Raw genomic sequence first — 12,467 nt, forward strand, 5'->3', positions numbered from 1 at the left:
AATCATCTTATTTTGTCACGATTCTAATCTTATCCCAAGGTTTAAACTTTGATGACGATGTACGATCGTGTATATCTATACACACGAGTGTTCATCTCTTTGGAACACATTAATAACTCAATTTAAAAGTAAAGAAAAAACTAAAATGTTTTTGAATTTATCTGTGAGCATTAAATAATTCTATTTTTACAATGACTTTTGATAATAAAAAAAATAATAACTGAGTTATTGAATTAATGTTTAATCATATGCTTATTTTATTTAATGAAAAATTATTTTATATTAGATGCGCATGTTTCATCATCCCCATCACGAATACAAATATATTATAAATTATATAAATCAATACAGTTAAGAAGAAAAAAATTAAAAGTAAATGTTAAAACTAGATAAAATTCAGCATACCTTATATTGAAAACATACGAACGATATGAAGTATCTATAACACAGTTCTTCAATACCAAACTGAAAGATTCAGAACCTCCTTTTTTATTAACAAATCATGATTGGGAGATTGCTATGAGTCTAATAAGCATGTTAAAGCCATTAAAGACAGCCACAAATCAATACTTGGGTGTGTATTACCTAACTATTTGTTCAATTTTGTATAATATAGTCGAAATCAATAATATTTTTAAAGAATATAGGTATTATAATACTTTTTAAAATGTATCTAGACAATTGAAACAAAAATTTTAAAAATATTTGAACGAAATTCATTATATATATATATATATTGTATTAATTATAATATTTTTTATTATATAACTACAACATTCTTCTATCACAAGTGAGATTATCAATAAAATATTTAGAATACGGTCTTCAATTTTAATAATTAAAAAATAATTTGTGTTTAAATTTTTTATTAAGAAGCATTAAAAATTTTGTTTAAATGAGTTAGCCCATAAACTTACCTGTTTACGGCTTTGTTATAATCAAATTTTGGGCTTTATTTATTTTTCAAGCTACCTTGACTTGAAGGGTTGTAACTGTAAAAAACTTACGTTGGACCCAACTCTTAAAGTCGATAGGCTACATTGAAGCTGGTATGACCTAGTTCACTAATGTCTTTGGGTAATAATTACTATTAATAAAGTTAATTATGAAGATAATACAAGGGAAATTAAAATGCCCTTTTTATTGGGGTAATAAAAAATTTACCCTAAATTTTGGGGTTAAAGCGAAAATACCCTTAAATTAAAGTATTTAAACGAAAATATCTCAAATATCCCCTTAAATGCCAAAACTACCCTTCTAAATTAAATTATTATTTTATTTAAGGGTAATAAACAAATTTACCCTTAATGTTGGGGTTTAAACAAAAATACCCCTAATCTAAAGCATTTAAACAAAATGCCCCAAAATAATACCAAAACTACCCTTCCTCTATTTCTATCTATTTCTATATAAACCACATATCTTCTTTCATTTTTAACATATCTGAGAAAGATTTCTGAAAAGAGAAAATAAGTTCGTGTTCAAGATTTCGGGCGTGAAGAGAAAAGTTCGTCATTTCGAGGTATTTATCCATGTCATTACTTCAATCATTATTATTTTATTAATAATGCAATTATATGTGATATTTTATATAATAAATTATAGTTGTATGTAATATATAAAATAATAAAAATTAGATAGGTTATGTTGTAAATATTATAGTAGTATAGGATAACATGATATTACTTCAATCGTTATTATTTTATTAATAATGCAATTATATTTGATATTTTATATAATAAATTATAGTTGTGTGTAATAAGTAAAATAATAAAAATTAGTAGGCTATGTTTAATAATATTATTCTGTCAAATTAAATTATGGAATAGGTATAATTGTGTAATAGACATCTATAAATAGTATTTTCAGTCGTATTATTTATGTTGATTATATATTTTATTTGGGCAATATAAAATTTACCCAAAATTTTGGTTTAAGCAAAAATACCCTTATATTAAAGTATTTAAACGAAAATGTCTCAAATATCCTTTTAAATATCAAAACTACTCTTTTAAATTAAATTATTATTTTTTAAAGGGTAATACCAAAACATAATATATTTAAGTAGTCACAATATATAATTGAATTATGGAATAGGTATAATTGTGCAATAGACATTTGTAAATAGTATTTTCAGTCATATTATTTATATTGATTATATATTTTATTGTAGGATTAATTTAAATAGTTGGATATGCTTTCATTAGATATAGGGGAAATTGGATAGAAAAGGGTGACAATGTTATAAAATATGTTGGAGGTAATAGAAAATTGATTAAAATTCCAGAACACATATCATTCGAAGAATTAATCGAAATAATGAGCGACAAGTGTAATATAAATCGACAGATATTTAACATTCAGTTAAACATGAAACCGAGGCATCTCGACGATGGTGTTCCGATAGAAATTTCGAATGATGAAGATGTTAAGGTTTTTAACGGTCTATATAATCTCTTCAAAGAATGTGTTCCAGTTTTTGTTATAACTACAGTTACTGATGATAGTTATGAGGCTCAACAAGCAGATGAAGATTTTCAAAGTGGTGAGACGAGTAGTTATCTAGAAAATCAAACTATTGGTGTAGAAGAGATTCAAAATATCGAGATAAATCCAAAACAAGAATTCTTAGAGGAAGATTTTGCATATATAAATGAAGTTAATGTTGATGTATTGTATTGAGCAGAAGAATTCCTTAATGGGGACGAAACAACTTTTCCAGAGTGGAGTGAATTTAATGGAAAAGTTGTACATGATATTCCAATCGAAGAACCAGAGGTTGAAGAGAAGCTCTATGTTAATAACGATATTGGAGGTACAAGTTATTTTCCAGAAACAAATCCTGCTGGTGGGAATGTTCTTACTAATGCATTTCATTGGTTACCACATTTTCCTGATCAACCATCTATATCTAGAAACTCTAAAGCATCGACCGATACTGATTCTCCAAAAGTTGGTACATTATTTCCTAGTAAACAACATGTCATTGATGCGATAAATCAAGACGCGCTTCGTAAGGGATATCAATTTTTCGTGGACAAATTAGACACGATTAGATGGGTGGTTAAATGTCGCAACGAAGAATGTAAATGACGTGCATAGGCAGTTAGGGTAGGAGAAAGTGATAGCTTTGAATTACGTCGTATGGATAACTGTCACACATCTTGCAGAGATCAGATATTACCTAATCATAGGCAAGCAAGTGCCCGAGCTTTGGGACAAATTTTGAGGATCAAATTCATTTTAGTTGATTGTGTTTATCGACCGAAGGAGATCATTGCTGATATCGTTCGCCGATATAAAATTGATGAGATCATATGCACAAGCATGGCGGGCGAGAAATTGGGCGCTTCAATTATTGAGGGGGACACCAGAAGAGTCGTTTATGTTGCTGTCGGAGTATTGCCTCAATTTAGATCGTTGTAATCCGGGGACGATGACACATATATTAACGGATGAGCACGATCAATTTAAATACTTTTACATGGCATTCAGTTGTAGTATCCATGCATTTCAGCAACATATTCGATCGGTTATTTGTATTGATGCTATTTTCTTAAAAGGTAGATATCTAAGTCAACTATTTATTGTTGTTGCATTAGATGAGAATAATCAGATATATCCAGTTGTTTATGGGATTGGTCCCAGAGAAGATCATGACACATGGTGTTGGTTTTTAACAAAGCTGAGGGATTGTATTGGTGAGGTACCTCATTTAGCCATCATTTCAGATCGACATGTCAGCATATTTTCTATAATGGCTGAAGTATTCCCTAATGTGCACCACGGTTATTGTTGTCACCACCTACATTGTAACATGCGGTCCAAATACAAGAAGAATGTCAAAGTCACATGGATGTATTGGAAAGCAGCTAAGGCATACACAGAGTATGAATTCCAGCAAGTAATGAAGTCACTGATGCGTATGCACCCTGAGGCAGCTGCATACCTGTGCGAGGTTGGTTTCGAGCGATGGGCACGAGCATATTTTCCAGGGCATAGGTACAATGTAATGACTACCAATATTGTTGAGTCGTTTATTGTTTTGGTCAGACATGGTCGAGGCTTACGTATTACGATGTTGATCGAGTTCATCAAAGGTACATTGCAGCGATGGTTTTATGAAAGAAGATATCATGTCAGTAAGTTCATATTCAATATTATAATATGTTATAATTGCGTGTTACTAAACTTATACTTGATTACTAACCACATGTGTTTATATTTATATGATTTACAGATGTTTGTACCAGCCCAGTCACACCTTGGGTTGAAGATAAGATCGTAAAACATGTACAAAAGTCTTCAAACTTGGAGGTGCGTCCAATAACATCTTATCGATATCAGGTCCTTGGTAGTGGCCAATATGATACCCTGGTCGACCTGACGGAGCGTACATGCACCTGTAGAAAATTTCAGTTATCACAGATTCCTTGTATGCATGTTATTCAATAGGTGCATCGATACTACAACATAACTTTTTATCGTACAGTTTATGTGGATGCAGTCAATCCATTGGGAGATCAGTCAGAGTGGATTCATCCGGAGGAGGCACGTATTATCCACCCATCATATGTGCATCGTCGTCGTGCAAGTCGTCCAGCTAATAAAAATAGACGTCCTTCTCAAGGAGAGATTGTTGAACAACTTATCTGAAGCCGATGTCACCAACCAGGACATACAAGACAAAATTGTAGAAGCCTTATTCCAGTACCTAGCTCTGTACCATCAAGTTCAAGAAGAAAAAAGAAAGATGGAAAATAGTTGCACCAGTTAATTGTACTTGTTAATTTTAATATAGATGTTGTTTTTACACTTGTTTTTGTAACTCTAATGTTTGTGGCTGTTAATTTTAATATAAATGTTATTCTTGTACTTGTTTCTGTAAACCTAATGCTTGTGATTGTTACAGATGACAGATTCTGACTATAAGATGTTATTTTTTATGTCGTTTTTTTTCCATCATATTTGTCACTTACGGTAACTATATAAAAGACAAATACATATAAATAAATCAATATATGGATAAACATATATACAAATGAATAAATAAACATATATATAAATACAAATAACATATAAAATAATTGTCAATCAATATCCTTACTTAAAGGGGGAAACTTCTGTAATTATCATCCAATTTAAGTGATATTTTTTAAATAATATTTTAATTAATATAAATATATTATACACAAAATTCGACATACCCCATAACTTTTCAATTTTTTAAGGACAAATTTATTGTATAAACAAATGCTAAATTATTCTTATGATGAGTACTTGACCTGCCTTCTAATAGAAAATTAAAATGAAATTTGTGAAAATGATAGCTTATGGACTACGTCTCTTTCCCTTAATATTTTTGTCACTTCATTAAATATATAAATATAAATAAAATTTAATTTTTTATCAGCTTAAAACTTTATTACTTAAACTCTTATATTTTGGTGCGATTTCAATCATAACCACACTATAATCTCATGCAATTTCAAGTAAAATCACATTGTGCAATTCTAGTGATTTTCGTTGGAATTACACCATTTCAATGCAATTCCAATTAAAGTCACACTTGTTTGGTGTGATTAAAAGGTCGTAAGTGTTAAATATGTGTAATAAAGTTTGGGGATGTAATGTTACACTTAACTTTAATAAGTATTTAAGGTAATAAAGATTAATTTTTTTTCAGTATATTTATTTAGAAAATTAAAGAATTTTACTAATTATTTATGTCCAACGGAAAGAGAGAGAGTGTCATTTTTTTTTTGACGTCAAAGTTAACAATTTGTTAATTTCGTATCGTTCACGGGGAAATAGTCATTCCTCCTTGCTATCAAACATTTATGTGGCATATCTTGATGGTGGATAAAAATGAATCAATATATGGATAAACATATATACAAATGAATAAATAAATATATATACAAATACAAATAACATATAAAATAATCGTCAATCAATATCCTGAAAATATAGCTGCGTACCTAAATGAGTGTGCGCAGGCGTAACGAGTCCTCCCCCTTAAAGGACAACGATCGGTGAAGTGCTAAACACTCGATGTATCGTAACATGAACACCCCACAGTCACCTAATAGAGGCGTCTGCTGCAGTATATCCACCACACTATGCAATGCAAATGGATTGTCCCGTGGACTCCGGTGCGTCTCAGCCAAAAATGATGTCGCAACTAGCAAATGTGGTATCATCGACGTATATCCCAACATCTTTCGCCTAAATAGCTCCAGGTCAGTAGTGAAACTCTGTAAGGGGTCGTAAACCGTAATCTTCCACTCCTTCAAATCCAACACTCCTGCTACCCAATAAGCATTATCGAAGTTTATTGGGATAAAAACCTGCACACATTGATATAATTGTAGTTTCGATTATTCTTCGAAAGATACTTGAGATTCGAATACTAACCTCATCGATCATACCCCAAGGTTGCAAATGCAACACAGGTGAGTAATCTGCATCCACCATACATGTAAAACGCATACTCATGAGGGATGTATCCAACAAAGTAACTCAAAATCATCGTCCAGTTCTACTAAACATTCATAGTATCATCATGCTAGCGTCGACGTACTAACCCCAAAAACGAATCAATATGCTGAAAAAATCGAAGATATAACGTCATCAGGCCATAAAAGGATTATCTAACCAAAATATGAAATTCATTTGTTAAAGTGAACTCACCTCGTCAGACAACCATCCGGAGGTGTCCATGAGTGTACCTTAAAATGCAATTTTGGTCATCTCACCTATGTCATATACATGATGTTTCTCAAACAGGTTCGGCTCTGCATACCACTTTTTGAATATTTCCTCACGTTCAATGCTCGATAACTGCACAGACGGTCTCGTCCATTGGCTCCGTGGTTTAAAAGGATTCGTGTATGGACTACGAATGAGAGGTCCCTTTTTGACAATCCTACCACGAACTGTACGAAAATACTACACCAAAACAAATAATACGTTTGGTAAAATGAATAATAAATTATTCCAACTGAAATTAATAAATTTATAAAAAATCTAAACTTTTTAATACCTTCTGTAACGCTGGAGTCATAGCTGGAGAATCCGCAAGTGAAGCTATATCAAATACATTTGCTTTCGAGACTGGTTGCATTCAAATACAAGAATTGACTAAATGGGATGATATATTATTTCAATTGTAGTTATTAAATTTCTTGAAAATTCAATTACCTACTCCTCGTTCTCGTGTGCAGGGATCTTAACAACATCATCAGTGACCTCATCATCCTGGGAGACAATATCGATCACCTGTTTTCCTTTGCTTGGAATGTTGAGATAGACCAAACGGAGATTCTATTGTAACAAGATAAAAAGGGTAAACGACTGTTGAAATTAACAAATGTAACAATTAATAGATGAAATTTCTGACACTTCACCTCAACCTCCTCCCAAAGTGATATTGGAGCATCCGCATGTGGTGATCGATCGACATCGCCAAAATCCTATGACAACATAAACATTTAATATTAGTATATCAAACTATTGAACAAAAAAACAACAAAGTATTTATTATACAATGTACGTACCTCTAATGTCGAAACAGACGTCACAATGGGATCCGCAATCGGTGCAGCCGCAGAAAGGTCAGGTCGCTGTCACAATATCGATAATAACAAGTTTAGAGAAAATCAAACCGCAGATGTGTAAATGAGATATAATAATGTATATCTATGTTACACTAACTGGAATAATCACAGAAGGTGTAGAAGGAGAAAACCTTATGTGAAGTGATCCATCGTCGCCGACATCCTGTATCAGTATTAGCAATTAATATTGATTAATCGAGGAGTTATATTTAACGAGATTATTAGATGTACAATCAAAGAATCCAGATATAACATTTATTTCAAAAGGATGTTACAATTATCTGAACCATCATAGAAGGTGCCATCGAGAATACCTCATACGATGATATATAATCACCGATATTAAGAGTCAATATCTGAGCTTCTCGGGATGGTCTCTCATCAAACAATTGACGCTGTAATAATTTTAACAAATTAAAATTTATTTCAAAAGTAACATTCTTAAAATACTCGAAGCCGTTAGCACTCACATCGATAACAGGTGGAGACAGGAATGTCAGAGCCCCTATCGATAGTCTGTCACCATCGTCCCGAGAAGACTGTAATAACGTGTACAATTATTATAAGGTTACAGATGATTGCGTATATAAATAAATGAAATATCTTGTAAAGTATTAACTTTTTTACCTGTCCGACAGTATCTGTATGGTGATGAGAGTGTCCGACCTCTGTACGAGTCATCGTGTCCACTATACGACTCAATCTATCCTCCATAAGAGTCATCCTACCTTCAATGCGACTAAACCTATCATTCATCCTAGCCTCTAACCTACTAAGTCGAGCTAAGATAAGATTTCCCCATCGAGCCAATGCAACATCGAAGTGATGAATGGAGAAATCTGGTCCAGTGACAGAAGGATCATCTGATATTTACTCAGTGGTAGACACGAGATCCGGTGATATGTGCTTAGTGGTAAGGGGCCTAGGCACGGGATCCGATGATATAAGCTTCTCGACAAGGTCACTAATCGAGCACGTGGGAGGGGGCTGAACACGAGCATCAGCAGGAGGAGGAGCAACGATCAGAGAACTAACGTCACGAGGACTCGATGGTGCATCTCCTGACACCGAAGAAGATCGACTATCCGACACCCTTATATATCGGACGATATTCTCATACCACTCCGTATCTCTCTCAACCGGAGATAAATCTAATGAAAAATTAACATCATCATATAAAATATTTATTTTCAGTATTCATTATTGTTATATCTAGAGTATATGTTAATGCTTAATAAATTAGAACATATTGTATCTCCAATGAAGATAACTGAGATAGAATCCCATCCTGGAATGTCCTTCGTGTGCCATCTCAACATCCAAGCGGCTCCTACAATCGGTGACATATCTACCCATCGAAATAATGAGTCTAGCATCTCATAAATCCAAAACTGCAATATCAATATAAATCAGTTATTGTATATATTTAAAATCATATTAAACTAATTTTATTTTAAACACAATTTTTTTGTTTGAATTAATAAATACCATAATTACCTGAAACGCTAGTGAAAATCTCATGATGTCATACTGTTTAAGCTGGTTTTTCTTTTTCTTTTTCGGGCCGAAATCTATAGAAATTCGGGAGATATTATCGCATATAGAGCAATATGTTATTTGTCATACTCGTACTCCCCACGGGTATGCATTAAACCTGTCAAGATGATCAGCTAATTGTAATATCTTCTGAGAAATTGTTTTTCTCAAATCACTCCCTAACAACCCCATGTGAAGATAAAACAACAATACTAACTTCACCGCATCAGTGTCATCCTCCCCCCACGGTCTCTGTTGAAAAATACAGCTCAGATCAGCATATGTAACTGATTTACAACCATGAAAATATGTTTGGAGGATCCGATCTGTGGCCTTCGATGGAATGTAGAGGTTGATATCTGCTAGATGATTGAATCGAAGGTCTGTCATAATAGCAAACTCATATGCATTGAATCTGACATCCACATCATTAACCCGAAACCATAACTCCTCTCCCAAGGTCACCTTATTTACCGCTCGAAGGATGAAGGAATGTATTAGAATCCCACTAAATCGACTATCCTTTAAGTCTAGGAAGTGTCTGAAACAAGTATGTCGAAACATTTATAATTGTCTCTCTGTTAATAATTTTTTGATCACGGCTCCCACATCTCTATATCCACGTGTAGTAACTTGAGCCTTAAAGTGTTTTTCGAGAGGAAATCGCAGTTCATCTCTGTTTTCGTCCCTTTTTCTCTTTTGTACAGCTCCCTGTATGAAAATTAAATTACAATTATATTAAATTTATATAAATTTTAGGGAATAAATTATTCAATTCTATACATAGAGGCCTTATTCGAAAAAACAGATATCAAATTCGAATTCTACACGTCAAAAAACCTTAAGATGGATCAATTTCAATTTGATCACATATGAAAATATCAAAAAAACCCTAAAATTTAATATAATCGCATTCTGCCCCCTGATTCCAAAACAGGAAACGCATGCTGGATAACTCTGGAAAACAACAATTTGCCCCCACCGCCCGAATTCGGGGGGTTGATCGTAATTATGCGAGTCCACAAAGTTTTTCAATTTTTATTATGCCCCATCACACGATGAAAATACGCAGTTTCACCCCCAACCACAAGATTACGTGTAGTCCACGAAGTTTGAAAAGTGCAAAAAACAACCTCGTCTTCAACAATTCTCACCACACGAATTCGTGTGGTCACTGCGCCATTCGCGTGGTGATCACCGAATTCGTGTGGCCACATTTCACCCTCCAAACTTCGTTTTTCAAACTCCATTTCAACAACAATCAAATCTACACCTAATATAACACAAAAACCCTAAGAATATTCATCCAAATCACAAAGAAATCAAGCATTTTTGTCAATCATACCAAATCGGAACCCTAACGCTAAACTGGGTAATTTCACATCAAATCGCTCAAATCATCAACCAAAATACATAAAGAGATGACAAGGGTTGTTTTACTAACCTTTTTGTCTATCTTCGTTGTCGCAAACGTCGCAAAAATCGTCGGAGAAAATCGATGTTGCTGAGTGCGCGAAACGCAAATTTGAAAATTTTGTTTTCTTGTGTTTGGCCAAATGCGCGTGGTTAACGCCCATTTCGTCTTTGAGGGGCATTTTCGTCTCTTCTGAATTTTGGGGCATTTTTGTTTAACAGTGAAATCCAGGGGTAATTTCGTTTTAGCGCCTTAGTTTTGGGGTAATTTAATTAATTTCTCATAATACAATCCTGTAATTTTCTTAAATAATTGAGTTTAGTCTTTGTTTGGCTCATTGGATAATAAAGGGAAGAAAACATTAATTTATATAAAAATACGCGCATAAACTTAACTGCCTGTCGGAGTGAAAATTTATAATTAAATAATATGATTATTTTATTTTTTATATTTTAAAATTATTTAATTAAATATTATATACCAAATGTTATAAATAAATTTGTATCATATTTGTTTTACATATAATATTAATGAAAAAAAAAGGATAATTTATCATTTAAGTTTTATTGAAATGACAAATATATATCTACAGTAGATAAAAAACTCAAATATCAATTTAAATTTTAATATATTAGGATATTTTCACAATTTTTTTATTAAAATTAAGTGATAAATTCGTTATTTTATCAGTAATATTAAAATAATTAAAATTATATCTCATTTCCCTCTTAATTTAGAAAACTAATATTTTTTCACTAAATTAAGTTTTGAAAAATCCATTTCCCCCCCTTGAAATCTGCCACTTACTTCAGCAAATGATTGATCAATGACATAATAACAAGATAGAGTCATCAAATGATGACAACTGTTATCCAGATTTGGATAAGGAGCGTCGTCCAAATCTAGATAATGCTTTTTTGTTCGTACGAAACAACAACCCTCCAATGAAAGATAACAAACGTCGTTCAGATCTAGATAATACTCATTATCTAACAATCAATCGCATTGGTTGTTGGTAATTAGTAGGAGAAAAAAAATCACTTATCAAAGTTGATGTTTAAAATTTGAGAAGAAAAATAAGATAAAATTATATATTTTTTAATATTATTATTAAATAATAATTTTACTTTTATATTTAATAAAAAATTTAATTATAATTAAAAAATGAGTGAATATTTAGATTTTTTATTTATGAAATATGTATTTTTTAGATTGAGTCTTACGTGGGAAATAATCCTCCGCCTTATAAACAATATTTGGATTCTTAAAGCATGCAAAAATCAAGTCCACCGACAGCCAGTGAACTGGCAAATGGGAGCTACCGGCAATCACCGGTTTCTCTTAGCACAGGCTGTGACCAGCAAATGATAAATTGACAAAATGAAGGAAAATACACAACCACTTGACAGAGACTTCTAAGCTGGCATTCAGACGCGTGTCAGACTATCAACTGCTTGATTGAAACATAGTCAACCACACTTAGAAACTACTTTTGTTTAACCGTCCGATCTTGAAATGAGAGAAAGCTCACGTTATATTGGTTAGTATGTTACTTTTGAAGAATTAGAATAATAGACTGGTGTTTAAACATTTGTGGCTTCGGGTTAAGTTAGTCAAGGCTGAGCCAACCCCTCAGTTCTCTTTTTCATAAATAATTTAACGTTTAGTAATAATAATAATAATAATTAAAATCAAATAAAAAAATTAACTGATTCCTGGTGAAATTATCTTCTGAGAAAATGAATTAATGTGATGAAGAATAAAACTATAACCGAGAAAAAAAGAATCTGTAATATATTGTACGCATGGATATGAGTGAGCTTAAAATTAATATGTAGATTATTTATTATACTAATTTCATGTTTATATGTAGAATTTTAAATAATATATTAAACTAA

This window comes from Mangifera indica, chromosome 17 (assembly GCF_011075055.1).
Source record: "Mangifera indica cultivar Alphonso chromosome 17, CATAS_Mindica_2.1, whole genome shotgun sequence".
In the NCBI taxonomy this organism is placed as follows: Eukaryota; Viridiplantae; Streptophyta; class Magnoliopsida; order Sapindales; family Anacardiaceae; genus Mangifera; species Mangifera indica.